The sequence below is a fragment of the Candoia aspera genome, chromosome 2 (genome assembly GCF_035149785.1).
Source record: "Candoia aspera isolate rCanAsp1 chromosome 2, rCanAsp1.hap2, whole genome shotgun sequence".
Lineage (NCBI taxonomy): Eukaryota > Metazoa > Chordata > Lepidosauria > Squamata > Boidae > Candoia > Candoia aspera.
In genome coordinates this window covers 249515452-249538895 of record NC_086154.1, presented here as the reverse complement: position 1 = coordinate 249538895, position 23444 = coordinate 249515452, and the positions used below count along the sequence as shown (strand labels likewise).

Below are 23444 nucleotides of genomic sequence, written 5' to 3'. Positions count from 1 at the left end.
AGATAAACACACACACACATGCACAAAAGATTGCATCGTGATGCTAATTCCTGAAATCTTTTAGGGAGGGGAACCTATGATCCACGTGAATGACAATTTCCAGCATCCTTAACTGTGGGGCAGGTTGTTAGAAGTTCAGCAACGAACAAAAGACCAGCATTTCTCCATCTCTGCCTTCCACGTATTCCGAGTTGGGAGACTTCACTACTCAGTGTCATCAGCTCACCTGTATGACACCATCCAATCAACTGATAAGACAGTAAAATAGCCATTATCTTATTTTACCTTCTATACTGCAATTTCAGACTTCATTTTACTATATTAAAATGAAGAAAAATACAACTAATTATATGCTTTACTAATAAGGTTAACTTCAAAAGGATATATCAAGCTGTAATTCAAATTTTTAACTCTGCCTATAAATTTGTATACAGTATTCAACCGGAAGGCATGTTACATCTGATCTGAACAAAAATTTTGGAAGCTTTCCAATTTAAATGTGCATTTTTGGAAGCATAATATAATCCTGCAGAGAATTTTTTAAGTGTTTCCATACAGTAAAATCACTGTTCCTAAACCCTGAGTTTACCCTTTATTAAAACAAAACACTTGATGTAGTGGAGATGTTCCTTAGCACGGTTGTGTCTTCTGACCTTGTTTGGCCTTGGAAACTAAGCAGGATTGGATCTGGTTAGAATGTGGATGGAAGCCCTTCAGGAAATACCAGGCCTTGGTATGGAGGACTTCCCTTCAAGTTCTAACCATAAAGCCAAACACATCCCAGAAGACAACAGTGGGAAATCACTTCCATACTGTTACCAAGAAGAGAGCCAGTTTGGTGTAGGCACCAGGCTAGAAACCGGGAGTCCGTGAGTTCTAGTCCCGCCTTAGGCACAAAGCCAGCTGGGCGACCTTGGGCCAGTCACACTCTTTCAGCCCTAGGAAGGAGGCAATGGCAAACCACTTCTGAAAAACCTTGCCAAGAAAATTGCAGGGACTTTTCCAGGCAGTCTCTGAGAATCAGACACAATTGAATGGATTGAAAAAACAAGAAAACTGCATAGATGAGCCCATGTTTCCTCCAGGGGTTGAGCTCCGTTTGCTCTCTTTATCTTTATGGGGATGCAGCTGGATTAATGTAACATGCATATTTGAAAATACTACTTTTAATTATTGGTAGAACTTTAAGATTATCGATCTATCTTAATTCTCAAATCTCACATTTTCAGTCTCAATCTCAATCTCTGAGAATCTGAATACACACAACAAAGCTGGGCTACCTTTACCACAACAAATCTTTAAGGGTCTCAAGGGGCTTGAATGTGTAACTTAAGATACAGTACTGTATTGGACTAGTCTAAATCTATTAAATATCTATATATTCTCATTTTGTTTTACTGCTTTATCAGGTTAATGCCACTTAAAGAAACAAACATAATTGGCTGATAATACTGTATATCAAACAACATTAGTAATCCAAGATCCCTTTTCTATATGTCACTGTAATTTAATCATCTAGCATGGCTTATTTAACCAAGATGATCTAATGCAGCCTTTCCCCAATTTATTACTCTTCAGATGTGAAATTAGAAGTTTTAACTCCTAATATTCCTAATTAATATGGGAACTGAGGTCACAATGCATCTGAAGAATGCCAGTGGTTCAAACCCCTCCTAATTTTTACTGTCCCTTTCTGCACCTTCTCTCTTGAGATAGTTGAGTTGATGCTAACAGTCTTTAAATCATACACCAGACTAACAAAGAGTTACTGAATAAGCCACAATGGGATGGGTTGTCACAATCTGCCAACTCAAACTATGATTTAAAAGCCTCATTGGCCATCTTACATGTAACAAGGTCAAAATCAAACAAAGCATTATTACTTACTGTGATATATGGGCATAATCTCTATCTGACAGACTTTTTATGCAAATCCTGAGGAAGAAGCAGCTTTAAGGCAAGATGCCAAAAATATTTAGCCTGTTCCTGAATAGAAAAGTTAATCACACTTATTTTGGGGTCACTGGTCAACAGCACTGAAACCAGGAAATTGTAATATTCTAAATAAATATTTTCAAAGAATGCTAGATAAAAGAATATGGGAAACAGTCCGAGAGTTGGATCCTAGAATAACTAAACTTAGAACCAGTTCTGGAGTTGCCCCAAAGACTGAAACATGGAATGTATAAGGTAAGCAATTCACTGGAAATTGCCATGCTAGTAATTCAGAAGGTTTTCCTCTTCATTCAGCTTTCCATGCTGCTATGCAACAATTGTCACTTTGGCACCAGATGAATGAGAGTCTTTAATCTGTTCCCTTGTCTGTTGGGCTGAAATCTGAGCACAGCATAAACTGCAGTGCTCACAAATTGCCTGTAATTAAAGATGATCAATGAATGCTTCACTTCTACTCCATTTACTGCCAAACTCCACACAGTTCTAAGAGGGAAAAGGGAGACAGGAAGGAAGGGGAGCATCAGTATGCTTGGACCAACTGAATTGATCCAATTTGCTTCCAAAGAGCTGCCATGGTCCACACTGCATCTCACGTTCAGCCAGCAGGAAGACTGATTTAAAAGGTGCCCCCCCAAATTATCTGACATCAGATCACTATTGAACAAATGTGGAGGTAATGCATCTTTAGCCATTTGTGGCATGTCAACAATTAAATTTAAAATTTGCACATGCTAACAGTTTCTTTTTATGTTCCTTTTCATGTTATTCTGGCCCATCTAGGTTACACACCTAGCCAATCGTGGTCCATCTCAAAAAGCTAAGCAAGATCACACTTGGTTAGTACTTGGACAAAGAACCACCAGGAAATAACAAAGCCGTAGGCAAGATTAAGAAGGCAAAGAACATCCTGAAGGAAGGCAATAGTGAACAACTTCCATAGTGTTGCAATAGAAGTATACAGAAGAGTCCACTCAAGAGCTACGTTTAATTGACAAACACTGAATATAACTCCTACTTTTCATGGACAATGAAACATGTGGCTGTCTACACTATTTACATTACCAGGGAGTTAATTAAAACACATGCAAACAGTTAGAAACCTCCTAGGAATCTTATTTGGTTGAATCAGACTGGAAGGCACAGCTAAAATCAACTCAAGAAGGAACTGCATTCATTCTTGTGGGAAGAAGTTCCACCAAGATGAAGCAGCATAGAAATGACTCTATCTTTGAGGTCTGGCAGCCTGGTGGATTTTAATGGGGACCTATGAGGAAGGAGCTTAAAGATGAAGAGTTGGACAAGATCTTTTCTGAAATCATGGAAAGCTACTGCTGCCTTCAACACACATGCAGGCTTATGCAGGGGGCAAGGGAGACAAGTGAATGAAACATCTATTACGACATCATGATGCAAATGCTACATCTTATGAATTTGTGTGTGACATTGCAACACAAATATGAATGGACTGAACACACAGTCAGGATATCATAATACACATTTCAGCATTTTAGGGTCATCATATTTAGGATGAGACCACTATTTTCAACCTGGTGCCCCCTAGATGTCTTGAACTTCATACTCCATAATCCCTAGTCTGCGTGATCAAAGTTCTGGTAGCTGGGAATTATGGGCATAGAAGCATATCAAGAGGGTAAAAAGGCAGCTATAAATAAAATCACCTTTGATTTGAGCTTGACTCCTGGTGACTGATACCACTGTCTTGGCATGATGCCAAAGTGTCATGCTGTTGCCTTTTTCGAGGATGTTTTTTCAACTTCCCACTCTACCTGTGGCCCTGGACTAGTCTTTTCAAAATTAAATGGCCTAGTGATCTAATTCGATGATCCATTAAGCCACTGCATAACAACAGCTTGTTGAATAAATAATCATTGGCTGAGTTCAAAGCCATAAACAGTGACGTATAAGCCACAGGGGTTGGGTGGATTCACAAACATACTAAGACTAAGGCAAACAAAGCCCAATATAACTTAGCTTGTTGCGTGATCCCAGCCACTTCTTATGTTCCCGTTTATTACATGGGCTGTCATGGCTTTGGCTGAACCAGCTTCTTCATTCTGTGCCAAGTGCCTGAGGTAACATTAATCCAAAAGACCCCCCTTCAGTGGTTCATTCATACATTCTCCATAGTGCAGGCCCTAATGGTTACTTCATTAGTAGGAGTGACACAGCCCCAGAAATTAGGTTTTAAGCATTTTGGGACAGACTGTTCTTCCTGAGGCTGACTGAACTGCAGCAGTCTTCCCCAAACTGATGCCATGCTGGCTACGGATCCCCAGAGCTGAAGTTTAACCCTTTTCGATGGTTACAGTTTGGATAAGGCTAAACGTGGATGAAAAAGAGTTAAATTGTTAGCATATTGCTGCAGGGGTACAGTTTATAAAGATACAAATGTCTATAGATCAAATATAGAAAAGAAAGGATATGAGGGTAGTCACCAGCACCTAAGGCCCAGGTAGAGATGCATCATTTTAATATTGTTTGTTTGGTTGGGCATAATAGAGAATGATTAAACTAACTGAAACCACAACTCAAGACAGGAACGGGATCAAAGACAGACACAAGATGATCAAAAATGATTTCCTAGCTCATAGCACCCTGCTTAATAGGATGAGACCACTCCATTTTTATTTATTTTTTTCCTTTACTCTTCCTCTTTTCAAAACATGGTTGTATTTGCCTTGTTGTTCTGCTTGCACCATGCAAAGCAGAACTAGTATGACGCTTAATTTCTTAATAGAGTTTGCCAAGAACATATGCATCCAAAATCACTAAGAGAGCTGAGGAATTCACCTGACAGTCAGTGGGGGAACCAGTTCGCTTTTGGTAGGGCTTGGGGGAGAAACAGATCAGATTTTTAGTAGCAATGAGGAAAACCCAATGGATTACAGGTAGTCCTCGCTTAACAACCATTCATTTAGTGATGGTTTGGACTTAGAGAGCTGGAAAAACTGACTTATGACTGGTCCTCATACTTATGACTGTCACAGCATCCCCCCCAGTCATGTGATCACAATTTGGGCACTTGGCAACTGGTTCACATTTATGACCATTGCAGAGTCCCATGGTCATGTGATCGCCATTTTCAACTTTCCCGGCCAGCTTCTGGCAAGCAAAATCAATGGGGAACCCCGTGATTCACTTAATGACCACATGGCTTGCTTAATGTTCAGGGTGGTTAGCTTAACGACCACTGCAAAAAAGGTCGTAAAAACAGGTCGGATTTGCTTAATTACTGTTTCACTTAGCAGTCAAAATTCCAGTCCCGAATGTAGTTAAGCAAGAGCAGTGTTTCCCAGATGAGTGGACTTCAACTCTCAGAATTCCCCAGCCAGCCATAGTTCAGAGTAACTGTTTCCAACTGTTACATACAAGCTCCATAATCCCCAGCTCTATCTATTGGACATATTGGCTAGGATAATGGAAACTGCAGCCCAACACATCTGGAAGGATGTTTTTGACCTATGCAGCAGGACTGTCCCAGTTTCAAAGAAGGGCAAGTCTTTCTGTCTTTGTAACTTCACACAGGATTTATATGAAACTTTTCGGCATGAAATTTCCTTGTGTTGTCAAATCACCTGATGTCAGCAGCTCCCCCCAATGTCCAGCAGAGATCTTTCCTAGTCTTGCTACCACAGGCCAAGTCTGCATAGGAAAAATATGAGCTCTTCCATTAAGCTACGGATCCTATTGTTCTGTTCTAGGATCTGCACGGCATGACTGCAGGATTCCTGGACTTCATAATCCAATCCATTTGGAGTGTGGCGGAATGGGCAAGCTCCACCAAGCCAGCATCCAGTGTCACTTCTATGTTCTTTTACAAAGGGAATTCTTGACACAAATGTATTGAAGGAGATGCTACTGACGATAACAGAGATAGATGCTAAAGAACCAACCGTGTTCTCTTCATAGTTAATTTATTCATTTGTAGCAGCAACATGCATACTAATAACTTGAACTATAATGTTTGCTAATACCATGCCAAGAATAGGACTCCAAGACTATAAACTGATTTGGCAAAAAAGCTGCTGTTATGGTTAGAACACTTTTGAACAACCCAATGTTTAAGAATCCCAGCTGCCTTTCATTCATAATCCTAATCCATATTTTACTTACAGGTAGTCCTCGCTTAACCACCCTAACCGGGACCAGCAACTCTGTCGCAAAGTGAGGTGATTGTTAAGTGAAACATCACATGACCGCCCCGCTTAGTGATGGCAGTTCCAGCAGTCCTGGTTGTGGTCATTAAGTGAATCAACTGCAGTCATTAAGCGAGACATCACGTGACTGCAGCTTGCGACCTCCTTCCAGTTTCCCCATTGACTTTGCTTACCAGAAGCCAGCTGGGAAGGTCGCAAATAGCGATCATGTGACTGCGGGCCGCTGCAACCATCGTAAATGCATGACGGTTGCCAAATTGTCCTAAGTGCAAGGACTGGTCACAAGGCACTTTTTTCAGTGCTGTTGTAACTTCAAACAGTCACTAAATGAATGGTCATTAAGCGAGGACTTCCTGTCTTAGTTTCATATACAATTCTTCTGCCCACCCACTCCCTCTTGTGGTCCCATTGTAAGCCAGAGCTATGCCAAAAACACAGCACTAACAGCAAGCATGCTTGTAAAGTTTATTTTAACCATGCCTCTTCCTACAAGATCAATCGCCACCTATTTCATTCCCTCGAATACACACACATACACACCCACTAATACACGCACAAGGTGAGTCTCATGAAAGCAAACATCTCACTTTCTGCACTAAACTTTAACACTATTATTGTAAGGTTCATGTAGGATTAGAACCACCTGGTGTATCTCTGGACATTAGCATATACGACTTTCTTTAATTTTGCTGATTTCAATTATGAAACAATCTCAGTGAAGTGTTCACCTGTTTGGGACAAACTGCCGATAGTCTCGGGCTGTCCAGATTTGCCTTCTTGGAAATTCCAGAATTGCAGGGGAAAAGAAAGGACTCACCACGCGGTACCTGTCTTGATTTCTTGAGGATTCCAACATCCAATTTCTCCAAAATGCCTGATTTTGTCTAAGGCTGCTATGGCAGCACTGCATTGGCTCTGCTGAGTTTTTGCTCTGGCCACACAGGGCCCTTTATGAGCTCTGATGCACCTTCCCAATTTGATCAAAGCAGACCCATACAGATTGAAAACATTCCTTGCAAAGCCACGACCAGAGCAAAAAATACCAGCAGGCACGGTTACTCAAACATACAGCTATGGCATGATGTAGTAAACTAAAGTCATCTAACCAACATTCTTAAAAGCCAGCCTAAAACAAGATGGTGCAAATTGGAGCTTTCCCAAGCCATACATAATCCCTAGCCAGAACAAAAGAACGGAACAACATCCTATTGCTTCACCCGTGTATTTCATATTTCAGAGAAAAGCATCAGCTGTCATTTTAGTCACATAACTTTTTAGCTTCCCGGTTCATTTAAACAGAAGCGACCAGATACTTGCCCATTTCTTTGAGACTTTCCCGTCCGTTGCTCCTACCTCTTCTCCTTTCAAATCCCCCTCCTGGGTCTTCCTTCTCTCTTCATCCTCCTCTTTGAAAGCCTGGCTTTCCCTGGAATTTCTTCAAGGAACAGCTGGCACCTCCGGGGTTAATCCGTGAGCGGGTGGCTCAGAATCCTTTAAGTCTATTAATTAGTTTAATCGCTCGCTGGCAGCAGAGAGGAGAGAGGCCACTTAAATACTCACGGAAGAGATCCAGCAGCTGGTGCTGCTGCTGGATTCGCTTCTGCAGGGGAAGCTCTTTTTCCCCTCAGATGGGTTTGCTTGTCCATCAGGGGAAAAGTAAAGGTTTCTGGGGCTGCTTCATTGAGTTTCCAGAAGGAAGAGGGCGCGCTTTCCCCTCCTCCTTGATGTTTCTGGCAAAAGGAAAACAAATAGATCTCGGCGCATTCCTGATGCTGCTCTCAGTTGCAATGTGCTCAACTGTCAAAGCTGCACCCCCAACATCAGGGAGATTGGCTGGGGCAGCCTCGATGGGAACAGCCGGAGAGGGCTCTGCCAGACAGGTGAATCTCACATTCAGTATTTCTGGACTGCAGCAGCAGCAGCAAGAAAAGATGGCATTTCGAAACAAACCGAAATGGAACGGGGAAAAACAAAATCCTCCGCCGCGCTCTCAAGCTGAGAAACATTTTACGGTGGAAAAAGAAAAAGAAAGCGCCAAGATCAACGTGGCCCTACTGCTAGTCCGTGTTTTCCTGGCATGACGGGATCCTGCCATCTGCAACCCCAAAGCGGCCCAGGACGAGGCTGTGGCAGGAAAGGGGCTGAAAGGGACCCTGGAATGCAACTGTGGCAGGAGACCTCCCCCACGCCCCCCCAGCTGGCTGAAAGGGTCTGATCTGACCGCACAGCTCAAGCATTTCCTTTCCACCTTCCCTGCACACAGTCCTCCCCCCTCGCTTCTTCAGCTAACTTCAGCCAGCAGGATCCGTCCGTCCCCCAGGGAGGGGCACAGCCTTTTACCCATTCCAGGCTCCCTCCCCTCCCGCTGCAAAGTGATTAAGAAGCTCCACGGCGGCAGCTGTTTATAGTGCTGCTCCACAGGGCTTCCTGTCTTGACGCAAGAGGCGGCAATGCTTCGTTGTTTTGAGATTTACTGCTACGAGCTTGGCTCTCTGGAACTTTTCAGGGCTACGCAATCCGGGCATGGGCAACCAATTGGCCCGAAGAAGGTCTTCGCCAAAGAAACCTGCGCATCACAAGCTTTCCTAACATTCACAGCCCGCAACTGCTGAACCACAACCTCGTTTTTCTCCGGAGGAAACCAAGTTCCCCAAATGGGGAACTGTGGAGTACTAAGGCAAAACCTCCAACTCGGGGCTACTTGCATTCATTTAAAAGCTACGCCCCAACAACTATTTTCAAGAGCTCCACCCTGTTCCAAACTTCCTGTGATTGAGCTGCGTTAACCTTACAGGTTATGGTTCACATGTTGTATTAAGCTACGATTTGCTTAATCATGGTGTAGTCAATCAGCCGAAACAGCTGGATCTGTACAAAGTGCCAAACGATGAAGTGTGGCTTATAAGGCACAATGATTGCATTCATATACCACACCAAGCAAAAAAAATAAGCAAACCACAGGGTTACGCACTGCACAAGCCTAGTTCTGGGCTTGTGAAAATAGCCCAGGTCGTAAAATATAATGAGAATGTAGCCAGAAACTATATACTGGTTTCAACATACCTTTAAACTGCACACTGTGTTTAGTTCTGGACACTGCGCTTCAAGGAAGGTGTCAGTCAACAGAGGATGAAAATGGCCAAGGCTACAAAAACAAGTTCAGTGAATTAAAATAGGAGTGGGCGTGTTTGTCTCAAGAAGAGCCGGAGGGGGAGGACGACATCACAGCACCCTAATAACCAAAGAGCTGTTAATGAAAGACAGCAATCAACTGGCTGGTGTTTATCTCAAGTAATATTGATCTAGGACTCTGAGATGCAAAAAACTGGGCCATCAACAGGTGGTAGCAAAGACCCTGGGATTTCTGTTACCTGCCACCTATTAGGAGCCTTTTGCAGCCCAGATATGGAAATTCTCTTCTTTTAAACAATGATTGAAGATGCGTTGAAGATGCCTATTTACCAGACATTTAGATGATAATAATTGCTCCAAGAGTGAGCTGCTTTTTGGTCTACCTTTCAGACTGTCTAGTGTAACTGAACCATTTTTTTAAAATCTTCCTGTTTTTTAGGATCATTGGTTTGTGGAATGGTTTTTAGACAAATAGGTTTAAGATTGTTTTTGTTGTTCTTCTGTAAACTATTCTGAGGCCCTCCACAAGAACAATAACGGCATCCGCATTTGCCAAGAACTTTCCAAAATGTAGGAATTCTAGTCTAGAAACTGATAATCTGGTGAAAAGAAATATATTTTGGTCTACATGAAACAGGAAAATAGTTCCCCTCCATGAGGAGCTGAAGGAACTTCTTACTGACCATTAGATAAAACTTTCTAATGGTAAGAGCAGTTCAACCATGGAATCGATTACCCAGAGAAGTAGGGTGCATTCAGATAGAGGCTAGATAGCCATTTATTCATGGAATCCAATTTAGGCATTGCCCAAACCACCTTTTCGTTTGGATTCCTGCACTGAGCAGCAGATTGGACATGATGGGGGCTAGATCAGATGGTGACAGAGTTTTACCACTTTGTACCTTCTGAAAGGGCACAATTTTGCCCTTTGTTTATGCACTTGATGGAATTTTAATCAGCAAATTGTGTATGCATCTATGAAGCAAAGCTGAACATAAATATAAATTGCACAGCTATGTAAGACTGGTTTTAGATGTACAGGGCCACTGCCTACAAAACATGTAACTCATAACCAAGATGAGAAGTGGCAGCATCCAACTCCCTTCCCTTTGGGGCAAGATGCCTAAGGCTGAAGAACGGAGTTCTGAAACAGTTGCACTGTCACCCTAATATAATTAATCCTACTTTATTTCCCCTGGCCTGGCCAGGTATGCAAATACAAGGCCAGAATTCAGTGACAATTCTTCTCTATAGATATGCCTACAGATATTTGTTCTTTCCAGCTACTTCAGCTATTCCTTAGTCTCCAACAAGACTCGCCATAACAGTGCTCTCAGACCTCCAGACCAGGTTACTGAACTTGATAGGCCTCAACTCAATTTTCCGCAACACTAAAAGTTGGTGCTGGATTTTCATAGTGCAGGATTTCTATATCTGGTATAGATATTAGTCCCAATCGAAGCAAATATTTGTAGCTCAGGGTTGAACTGTGGAGTCCTTGGTGCTCTCTGAGCCTTGTTGTTTTCTTGCAGACATTTCATTGCCAGACTAGGCAACATGGAGAGAACAACACCCCTACCAACCAAGGAGAGAACAACAAACCTACCAACACAAGCAGGGCAAGCCACAGTATATAAACTGAGAGCAAGGCCCACTCCCTCTTTGCACTGAAGATGTTGCCTAGTCTGGCAATGAAACATCTGCAAGAAAACAACAAGGCTCAGAGAGCACCAAGGACTCCACAGATATTAGTCTGTTGTTTACCTGTGCACTGGCTAGATCCACAATTGTCCCTAATCTGCAGGACCACAGACTGGAGGCACAATTGTGTCATCATCTTCTCAATTTGCATTCTACCCATTTTCTGCCACATCAAGTAAACTACAGATTTCCTGCATAAGTTTCCACATGAACCAGGAACGTGGATCTGAATTTCAGTTTAGAATTCTGCAAAATGTCAAGGCAATTTATTTTCTAATTTTTTACTGTAGATCTTTAGGTCAAAGGTAGGCAGCATAGTACCTACCCATCAACACCAGTGTCCTTGTGGATATCTCCTCTGACATCTACTGGGCTCTACCCCCAACTTTACTTCATTTTACTTACAGAATCTTTTTATTAAAAAATAAATAAGTGGAAGTCAATGCACTGCAAAGCAAACTGCCAGGTTATGATCATTAGTTACAAGAATACAACTGGGCCTCAAAGAGGTCCTGTAGGCATTCTTGGAAAAGAAAGGAAATTAGGACTGCTTGGAAATGTTTTGCCACCTGCCCAGAAAAAAAGACAACAATAAACTGGAGTTTTACAAGCCATTCTGGGAGTGATGAGGCTCAATCAGGTGTGTTTTGGGGAATGGATGCTTTGGATCTGGTCACATCCACTTAGTTTGCCATTTTGAGAATACTCATCCTCTTAATGACAACGATTTTATGAGACATTCTCATAAAACATTCTCTCACAACATTCTCTCAAAAGTCCAGCTAAACCCACTGGACCACCCTAAGTTAGCTATTCCTGCTACAGACAGAGCAGGAACATTTGACATTGTGTGAGAGAACAGAATATATCAGATTGCTTAGATCAGCGTTTCTCAACCTTTTGTTGGCCATGGCCCCATCCGACTTTGTTTTTCTCCTGTGGCCCCCTTGAAATATCCTAGTGCTCCCCCCCACCCAGCTGAGAACCACTGGCTTAGATCATCCTTACTTCCTGGAAGTGCTGGACCACACATCTCATCATCTCTAGCCACCATGCTTTCTGGAGATGACGAGATCTGTCATCCAGTACATCTGCAGGATGCCAGATTGAGAAAAACTGGCTTAAGAAAGGCTAGTAAATATTTGCAGAAGTCCAAAAACAGCTTCTAAATCTTAAATAGCGGGCAGACTGTGGTATGAAATTCTATTATGTTACCTATGCAATTTTCCTAAGTATCAGCAATTAAAGATTCTTAGTTATCAAACACTCACTATAAATACCATAAAATTTCAAATACAGAATTACTTAGTTTTTCAAACAGCAGCCAAATTTGTATAGAATAATTTTCAGGATAATTGTACCAAGCAGAGGGTGGCAAATTTTTTTTAGCCTAAAAGTTGATCATACCATTCTCTCAGCACATGAAAATATATTATGTTCTCACTCCATCGATATTTAAACATGGAAGAAACCTGTTTGCTTGCATCAGATGTGAAAGAGAACTGTATTTCATTCTCTATTTAGAACAATCCCCTGATAGCCATCTGGAACAGAAAAGCTTAGTTTCTGAAAAATATGAAACCAGCTTCAGAACTGGAATGCGTTATGGAAGAAAAAGAGACATACAAAACATTCCCATGGTGCAACATAAATAATGCATTATTGTACGTGCATTCTTCAAAAGATCTATTGCCAATGAAAGCTGACAAGAAACAGACACCCAGCAACTTCCTCTTATCTGGACCTCCTGCATCTGGAATTCACTACTTAAGAGTCCATGATTCATGTGCCCTGTGAGGAGGAACCAAAGACCATGCATGCAGATGCTTCCAGCTCAAACCTAGAGATCTCCAAAATAAATCTCAGCCTCCATAGTTGTGAACAACCCCCTTCCCTTAAACCCCTGAAGAGTCTTCTCCAACTTGGTGCCCTTCAGATGAGTTAGTCTTCTATAATCCTCAGCTAGTATCTTGAAAGGTAGTTCAGTCAATTAATCATTAGAGTCATATAAGGTTGGGCCATATAGATTTTGCTTGTGGATTATGACAAACAAAGGATGGATATGGTGGTCTCTTCTGGGTTTGGAGGGCTACAGTGTACTCACCCATCATTTTTACTAGTTTTAATTTTATGCAGATCTGGACATGTAATACATATCCCATTAAGTTTACTTTTATTCCTTGGAATATACTGGAAATAAAGGAGAAAGACCTAATTAACATAACTCAGCTTGCTTCCATTCTAACCCACCTACAGATGTAAGTTAACATACCATGAGGTTCCACTGATGGATCCTCCTTTTGGAGAAGTGAGAATCAGACCTGTGTCTGAAATGTCCACATCACACATTAAGGCAGGAGACCACAACCCAAAGGATCCAGGGCTACAAGTACTGCCAATCTGCACAACATGCTACCCCATCCACACCATGTAAACAGGACTGAGGTTTGCAGAAGAGTTTTGGAGTTTTAATTTTCATTGTGTTATGCCTATTTTAGGATTTATAACAACCTTTTCATCGGTTTTTCACTTCTGCAATAGTTCTGGTGAAAGGTGCAAGCCTTCAGACATTCTCTAACAATTTGGCTTTTACCCCAAGCTCTGGGATAGATCAACAATATGCTAATTTGATGTATTTCATAGAATCATAGAATCATACAATTGGAAGGGACCTTGGAGGTCTTCTAGTCCAACCTCCTGCCCAACACAGGAGTTCTCAAACCATCTCGGATAAATGGTTGTCTAATCTATTCTTGAAAACCTCCAGTGATGGAGCACCCACAACTCCAGGAGGCAAGCTGTTCCACTGCTTAATAGTTCTGTCAGGAAATTCCTCCTTATTTCCAGGTTGAATCTCCCTCTGGCAAGCTTCCACCCACTGCTTCTTGTCCTGCCCTCAGGTGCTATGGAGAATAAGTCAACACCCTCTTCCCTGTGGCAACCCTTCAAGTATTGGAAGACTGCTACCATGTCTCCCCTCAGTCTTCTCTTCGTTAAGCTAAACATACCTAGTTTCTTTATCCGTTCTTCATAGGATTTAGCCTCCAGACCCCTTATCTTTTGCTGGTTTTGGTTGTGATATATGTTTCTCCCACCACAAATGTTCTTTTGGGTTTTCTGTTCTTTTATGAACTGTACTGGTCGTTCAGTTTTGAGTTGAAGTGTCAGATAGGGCTTGGTGGCCCTGAGATCTTGAGGCCACAGGTTTCCCACCTCTACACTAAACCATAGCATTCCAACTGAGTTTACACAAGACACCAGGCTAACATATGGTGGGCTAATTAGTGGTATAGCATGCCATGCAAACACAACCAGTAACTCACAGTATTTGTTCACTTCTTTTTTGCTACTTAAAAAAAAAAAACTTTGTTCCATTGTGTCTTCAGTTTCTTCCCAATATTTGTGTCACTGAGCATAGGTCTCTATTCAGTAATAAATTTGCACATCACATTCTTTGTTCATCTCTGTGATGACTGCAACACTCTATTACCATTAAATCCAATTCATAAGTAAATATACAGTAGAAATACTTTTAATGGAAGAAGCGTACAGAATGGCAAAAAAGTTGCGAATGAAAGTTCCCACGTTTTCTCTAACTTAAACAGCCCAATGAGTACATGATTTCCCCTCCCTTGCTCTGGTATGCAGCCCCCCTTTCCCTCAGTTCGTGCCAGTCTCTTGCAGGTGTCTGCAACGGCTCAACCAGTTGACCTTGGGTATGAAAAATAGTCCAAACATGATGTTGTCTCACTCCTGAATGTTCCCCCTCCCTTCTACCAACTTGTAAGTCTCGACACGTGTTGACTTCATTCACGCATGCAAGTCCAATCAGATGTTCTGGGGACGTTTGATCGGGGAGCATGACAATCTCATACAAAGGTCAGGATTGCAGAAAATAACCTACAGACATTTATTCTCCAAAGAGAAATTTCAACACACAAACAAAAAACTATTTTTAACTGAAGTTCTGTTTAATGTTAGAAGTAACATACAGAGCACATATCACCAAAGGGAACACAGCTATCGAAACGTTATATGCTTTTTTCCTTTTCCATCATAGAAAATAGTAATTGTAATTTATGCTTTTCAGAAATTTTTTTTCAGACCACACACATGCACTGCTCTTAAATTTTTGCCTTCTATTTATCATTGCTAATGAATGCTTTAACTTGAATTACTTTAAACACTCCAGGAGTCTTGGGATGGGCTTTGGTAATTTCCATTAAGAAAACATGAGAAAAAAAGGTCTTCAATATTCACTGTTGGCCAAGTGCCCCATTGCATGGATGGGCATCCCATATGGCTTCTCATCTGTTTCCCAGCAAAACTGAGAGTATTATTTGGGTACTAATTTGACAGTCCCACTCCAATCAATGTCCATCTTGGTCTGCTATGAATTTCCCCCATCAGAAGTAAAGAAAGTAGTAAATGAGGCTAGATTCTTCCAAACTATAGGATTCCCCTCTACTTCCTGTTCTCTCTCTCTGCTGACACTGCAATCTCCTTGAGGCAATGAAGACTTCTAAGTATTACTTTAATCCATCCAGTATCATTGGTAAAAGAGGTAGAAAATTTTGGTTCATATACACAGTGATACAAAAAACTTTAAAGATTAATATTCAACTGCAACCAGAACTTTTCTTGCTGGGATTAATAGACAGACAACTAGAAAAGACTTATGAACAATTGTTTTTATACATGGTAACTGCAGTGAGATTATTATATGCACAAAGAAGGAAAGGCCCCAATTTAATGTATTAAATTAAGATCTTTGTATTTGCCATCTTGGATTTTATATTTTATATTTATACTGTTATGAAGAATGTTTTGCTTTTATTGTATTTTAATCTGTAGTTATTTTAATTTTATTGTAAACTGCCCAGAGTTGCTCTTAGTGAGATGGGCGGTGACGAAATATGAAATATAAATAAATAAATAGATTCTGAAATACCCACAATAGAGGAATGGTTGGTGAAGATGACAGAATTTGCTGAGATGGCAAAATTGACTTGTTTGATTAGCAAAAAGACAATAACTACATTTGTGAATGACTGGAAACCCTTTATGGGCTTTTTGCTGAAAATGGCAAAAAATGAACTTGTAATTTATGGGTTTGATGATTAGAAAGGGTAGAATATGGAAAGAAGGAAGCCAAGATGTAACCTTAAGAGAGAGAGGATAAAATATAAATACATCTATAACTGCTGTAAAGAAGAGCACAAGCCACTTCTTTATACCTTTTCTTTATTTTTCTTCCTTTGTCTTCCTTCTTTCATTTCTTTTCTATTTTTGTTGTTTATTCGTTTAGTCGCTTCCGACTCTTCGTGACTTCATGGACCAGCCCACGCCAGAGCTTCCTGTCGGTCGTCAACACCCCCAGCTCCCCCAGGGACGAGTCCGTCACCTCTAGAATATCATCCATCCATCATGCCCTTGGTCGGCCCCTCTTCCTTTTGCCTTCCACTCTCCCTAGCATCAGCATCTTCTCCAGGGTGTCCTGTCTTCTCATGATGTGGCCAAAGTATTTCAGTTTTGCTTTTAATATCATTTCCTCAAGTGAGCAGTCTGGCTTTATTTCCTGGAGGATGGACTGGTTTGATCTTCTTGCAGTCCAAGGCACTCTCAGAATTTTCCTCCAACACCACAGTTCAAAAGCATCTATCTTCCTTCTCTCAGCCTTCCTTATGGTCCAGCTCTCGCAGCCATATGTTACTACAGGGAACACCATTGCTTTAACTATGCGGACCTTTGTTGTCAGTGTGATGTCTCTGCTCTTAACTATTTTATCCAGATTTGTCATTGCTCTTCTCCCAAGGATTAAGCGTCTTCTGATTTCCTGACTGCAGTCAGCATCTGCAGTAATCTTTGCACCTAGGAATACAAAGTCTTTCACTGCTTCTACATTTTCTCCCTCTATTTGCCAGTTTTCTATTTACTTTATCACTATTTTTCTTTAAATTTGTACTGTTTTTAATTTGTAAAAAAAAATTATTTAAGAAAAATGAATTAAGAAAAAAATAATCCATCCAGTAGCCAGGCAATTCCAAACTGATTTTCTTTATTATTATTGTTGTTGTTATTGTTATTATTATCCCATTCAATCGTGTCTGATTCTTGGAGACTGCCTGGCAAGTCCCTGCAGTTTTCTTGGCAAGGTTTTTCTTGCCACTGCCTGCTTCCTAGGGCTGAAAGAGTGTGACTAGCCCAGGGTCACCCAGCTGGCTTTGTGCCCAAGGTGGGACTAGGATTCATGGTCTCCCGGTTTCTAGCCTGGTGCCTTAACCACTACACCAAACTGGCTTTCAAGTAATTATTAAGTCCCTATAAAAGTGACAGTCTGAAAACATACTGAAGGAGATTCACTCACTGTTGGATATTGGGCAACCACAAGTGCATTGGCCCAGCACTACAGAGATATACTCCATAGAGAGATAGGCCATAGGTACTTCTCCAATGTTACCCTACAGAGGTGTAGAACCTCAACTCCGGCATGGGAATAGGTTGGAGAAGGCTACTCTATGGGCATATGGATACGAAGACTATATTTAACTGCTATATGCCTAAGAAGTCTCCTTTTCATTTCCAAACGCTACCTAACATTTCTCCAAAGTATATTTTGAACTGTCACTTACTAATGCTTCAAGGTTTCTGCTTACATCATATATGAGGATTGTATTGTATGGTTTAAGTTGATTGCTTCCTCTGGTAGTAAATTGGAGCATTCTTCAGAGGCTGAATTTAATGTGCAAGAAAAGATGGTGCTTGAATTTTCCCCACCTAGAATGCCCTCCTGCTCCCCACACATATACCTATCCATGTTTCAGAATAATCCACCCCCTTTTGACATGCAAGAACGTAACACTGAATTTGGAGTTCAAGACTATAGTCCTGGGTCACTAATTTCTGCTAAAACAGTAATGATGATTCTGTTTATGCAAACATCTACAGCTACCCCTTCTGATTATGAAAAAATACAATTTTTCAGATTTCTCTGTACACAACAGGCAACATTCACTTGCTACCAGGGACTTTTTGATCTTTATTCCTGCAGTTACTCCCCTGTATGGAATCACCTCCAAACCCTTTTTCTGGATTCTAGGCTGAGTGGTTTCTACTGAATACATCCAGTCAGCTTTCTTGTCTCTTTCTCTCTCACTCGCTGATACACATATTCCATCATGAAAGACAAGAGTTTACAAGAAGATTGCATGCTTTCTTCCTCTCATCATGTCTTGCACTTCATTAAGTACTGTTTCCCAAGTCACTTGCAAGGTTACGATTTACAGTTAAGAATAGTTTCTCCCACTCAAAACCCCCAAATCATCCAAATTTCTTCCAGCATCTCATTTCTCACTCCTTACACTTCTCTTGGTCCACACCTATGAACTCCCAAGTAAAACAAAATGCCTACTCTTCTCCTTCCGCACAAGGGTCTAGAGCAGGGTCTCTCAACCAGGGTTCTGTGCCTCCCTAGGGTTCCATGAGAGGTCATTAAGGGTTCCCTGGGAGATCACAACTTATTTAAAAAATTATTTCAAATTCGGGCAACTTCACATTAGAAAGGTAAGTTTCATTCTTTATTTTCAGTTTAAGAACTCTGTTAATGCATATATACCGGCCTACCCATGAAACAAATATAATAATTTTGTAACTTCTGGCCTATATTTGAGCCTGACTGTGCTTGTTGTTGTTTATTCGTTTAGTCGCTTCCGACTCTTCGTGACTTCATGGACCAGCCCACGCCAGAGCTTCCTGTCGGTCGTCAACATCCCCAGCTCCCCCAGGGACGAGTCCGTCACCTCTAGAATATCATCCATCCATCTTGCCCTTGGTCGGCCCCTCTTCCTTTTGCCTTCCACTCTCCCTAGCATCAGCATCTTCTCCAGGGTGTCCTGTCTTCTCATTATGTGGCCAAAGTATTTCAGTTTTGCCTTTAATATCATTCCCTCAAGTGAGCAGTCTGGCTTTATTTCCTGGAGGATGGACTGGTTTGATCTTCTTGCAGTCCAAGGCACTCTCAGAATTTTCCTCCAACACCACAGTTCAAAAGCATCGATCTTCCTTCTCTCAGCCTTCCTTATGGTCCAGCTCTCGCAGCCATATGTTACTACAGGGAACACCATTGCTTTAACTATGCGGGCCTTTGTTGTCAGTGTGATGTCTCTGCTCTTAACTATTTTATCGAGATTTGTCATTGCTCTTCTCCCTGACTGTGCAGGGCCTGAAAAATATTTGAAGGGCTCTACCAGGGTCAAAGGTTGATGGAATAAAACAGCATGGACATACATTTTATAAATATTGTGAGCAGCTTTTGTTTGGAAATGCTTCTCTCACTCCCAAAATCTTGCAGCAGTTCCAGTGTAACTTGGAAGTCCAACTTGACAGCAAATACACAGCATCCTAGAGCCAGATTTGAGGACATTGTCTAGAACAGCAAATGATGCTTTGTTGCATGTTGTGGGGAAAAGAGGAGGAAAGGATATTACACATACCATCTTGAGTTGTACAAATAAAAGTGGAATATAAATCAAATAAATAAATGTAATGAGCAGGCAATAAAAATAGCACCCAAATCAAGGCCAGAAGCTAAGGGAAAAGATAGTTCTCTTATTTGCAAACACGGTAAGAAGCACAATTTTTATGAAATTTAGCTCACTGAGGGGAATCAAGACTCCCCATACAGACAAAAGAAATGTATTAGGTCGAAATAACTAAGTGTGTTCAGGGTTGTGTCTCTTAACTAAGAGCCCCTTCTCCAAAATGTTCACATGGAAGGGATGAAAAGTCCAAAAGTATCTTACGCTACAGCAATATCCCCCATCCTGATGCCTTACTTACATGCTAGGACTACAAGTCCCAGAGTTCCTAGCACTCATGGTCATTGTTTAGCCTACTTTCAGGCTCCACAAATAGTGCAGAATGTAATGATTGCCCAGCCCAAATACTCAGACTCACAAGAGGCTGCTAAATGAAATCTGATTTATTAAGGAACTTAGGACAAATACAGAGAAAGCTGAGAATGAGCAAAAGCACGCCAAATACAAACTTAAAACCCTCGGTGCAAACGCATCCCGCCTTCCTCGTAACTGCCCCGCCCGTCACAGGTGCTAGCCATCGTCAGACCGGCTAGCCTGGGAAAGTAACCTTGAGCTTAGCAGATAATACAAATACATTCCAGAGCAAAGCCAAAAGATAAAAACTCCCATCCTCCCATGAAAGATGAAACACGCATCCATTCCGTCGGCACGTCAATTGGCCCGCCTCTTTCTAGTACACGTCCCTCCCGCTTGATTTCGGACAGGGGCGCACAATTTACTTCGCAATTTTGGCACGCTTCCGATCAGCATAATGTTTGTAATCCAATTGTGCATCAGCTAATGCCTTTTGAATCATCGGCCAGGAGTCTGCCAGTTGCGTTGCCCAATCACCCGGAGTGGTTGACCCGCCTGGAGGTTGCGGTAAATCCGGGATAGGTACAAAGTCTCTGCCTTGGGCAACACGAAATGGGGTTTGACCAGTGCTTTGATGAACCGCATTGTTGTACGCAACTTCTGCAAAAGGGAGGAGGTCTACCCAGTTGTCCTGCTGGTAATTCACAAAAGCTCGAAGGTACTGCTCTAGAGTAGAGTTTAAAGCCTCTGTGGCCCCGTCCGCCTGTGGATGCCACGCCGTGGATAGGGCTTGCTTCGTTCCTAACAGTTTGAGGAACGCCCGCCAAAATTGCGAAGTAAATTGTGTGCCCCTGTCCGAAATCAAGCGGGAGGGACATCCGTGTAACCTGTACACGTGTACTAGAAAGAGGCGGGCCAATTCACATGCCGACGGAATGGACACGCAAGGGATGAAGTGGGCTTGTTTTGAGAAATAGTCTTTAACCACCCAAATGACAGTCTTGCGTTGACTGGGTGGTAATTCAACAATAAAGTCCATGGAAATTTCATCCCAGGGGCAAGATGGGGCAGCCACCGGCTGCAGCAGCCCCTGAGGCTTCCCCCCCTTGCGCTTGGACATCGCACAAACAGTGCAGGAGGCAATATAGTCCTTGACATCTTTGCGTAATGTGGGCCACCAGAACTGCCTCCGAACGAGGTGTAAGGTTTTCACAAACCCGAAGTGACCCGCTAGTTTGTATCGTGTGAATGTAGCAACACCTCTTTTCTTAGTCTTTCAGGGACGTAGAGGCGGTTAGATTTCCAAGCGAAACCTCGGTCAAAAGTAACATTGTCTTTATTTGCAAGCAACCAAGTATCAGTTTTCAACTCTTTTAGAAACTTTTGTTGCAACTGGGAAGGAATTGACAAAGCGGTCGGCTGTGCTGCGTCTGCAGAGGTTGGCTGCTGTGCGCGCGTTTGGCTGCGCGTCACAGCCTGCATACCCAATTGGGGCGCCGTCCACAGGGTGCTTACCACTTCTGGCGCTGCCCCAGAGTCCTGAGGTTGCCGTGACAACGCATCAGCCAGGAAATTCCTTTTCCCCGGAATAAACTTCAATTGAAAATTGAACCGATTAAAGAATTGAGCCCAACGGACTTGTTTTGGGCTCAGTTTTCGAGGGGTGCTAAGAGCTTCCAAATTTTTATGGCCTGTCCACACCTCAAAGGGATGATTCGCCCCCTCTAGTAAATGCCGCCAAGCTTCTAACGCAGCTTTTACTGCGAATGCCTCTTTCTCCCATACATGCCAACGCCTCTCAGTCTCGGAGAATTTGCGGGACAAGTAGGCACATGGTTTGAGGCATCCTGTCTCGTCCTGTTGCATCAACAATGCCCCAATGGAATAATCGGAGGCATCAGCCTGAACCACAAAAGGTTTCGAGGGATCGGGGTGTTGCAAAATTGGCTCATTGATAAAAGCCGCCTTGAGCCGCTCAAACGCCGTTTGACAAGCAGGCGTCCAGCGCAGCAGCGCCCCTGGATTCTTTACTCTTCGAGTATCCCCCAAACCCTTGGTTCGAAGCAATTCTGTTAGTGGCAAGGCAATTTCAGTGAATCCCCTTATGAATAATCTGTAGTAGTTACTGAACCCCAGGAAACTTTGAAGTTGCCTGCGGGTGCGAGGGCTTTCCCAGTCCATGATAGCTTGCACCTTAGCAGGGTCCATTTCAATGCCTTTATCTGAAATTCTATACCCCAAATAGTCAATTTGCGTCTGGTGAAAGGCACATTTAGACAGTTTGGCATACAACTCTGCTGTTCTGAGTTTGCTAAGTACCCTTTTTACCAGAGAGACATGTTCTTCCATGGTTTCAGTATAAATCAATACATCATCCAAATACACCAATACCCCCTTAAACAGATGCTCATGCAGTACTTCATTGATCAATTGCATAAATACCCCAGGGGCCCCAGCCAGACCAAAAGGTAACACCTTATACTGGAATGCACCCAACGGGCAATTGAAGGCGGTTTTCCACTCATCGCCCTCCTTGATTCGTACACGATAATAGGCTTCTCTTAAATCGAGTTTAGAGAAGATTTTTCCCTTTGCCAGATGTGACATGTCTTTGATCAATGGCAGGGGATATTTGTTGGAAATTGAGACGGCATTTAATCCGCGGAAATCGGTACAAAGTCTCAATGTCCCATCCTTTTTTGGGCGGAAGAGGACCGGCGCCCCCACCGGTGAATTCGCTGGCTCAATGAATCCTCGTGCCAAATTTTTGTCCACAAAATCTCTCAACAGAGTTAGTTCCTTTTGCGTCATGGAATAAATCTTTGGCTTGGGCAATTGGGTGTTGGGCACCAGCTCAATGGCACAATCCGTTTTACGATGAGGGGGCAATTGATCCGCTTCCTTTTCACCAAACACATCAGCAAACATCTGGTACTCAGGCGGCAAGCCTTCCAGAGGAGGGGCCAGGCAATGCAGAGTCGCAGCTGCCGCTACCCCCACCATCTCCTCTGGGGTACCCTTCCCCTCTGCCGCTTGGTAAAAACCATCCCTAAACGTGATAGTCCGGTAGACCCAGTTTATTTGGGGATTTTGCTGAACCAACCAGGGCACCCCCAACACCACCAGGGGACCCCCTACCGGAGCCACGACAAAAGACAAACCTTCTCGATGGCTGCCCAGCTGCAAGGCTACCCGCCCTGTGAAATGGGTGACCAGTTTGCCCCCTGCCATGGACCCATCCAGCTGTGTAAAGGCGATGGGTCGCTGTAAAGGGAAAGTGGGTAGCTCCAGAGCCGCTACCACATCGGGGTGCATCAGACATCTGGAACACCCCGAATCGATCATGGCCCATACTTCTACAGTCTTGGATCGGGAGCCCAACTTCAACTTCACCGTGAGAATGCGGTAACTGCCACTCACCGATGAAGGCTCGCGCCCTTCTTCCACCACCTGCCCTGCGGCGCCCTTTAAAGCAGGTGGCTGCCGTTTCCCGCCGGCTGCAGTAGTTCGGGCTCCCCCTCATTCTCGTAGAACATCACATTGTCTCCCTCGCTTTCAGCCACCGCTGCTTTCTGCTTCCTCGGCA

General features: G+C 42.7%; 1 protein-coding gene across 1 annotated transcript in view; it reads right to left on the bottom strand.

The window, feature by feature from the left end:
* Positions 1-23444, bottom strand: part of PDZD2 (PDZ domain containing 2) — a 196932-nt gene that overhangs the window by 158999 nt on the left and 14489 nt on the right. The gene's annotated exons all lie outside the window — the stretch shown is intronic.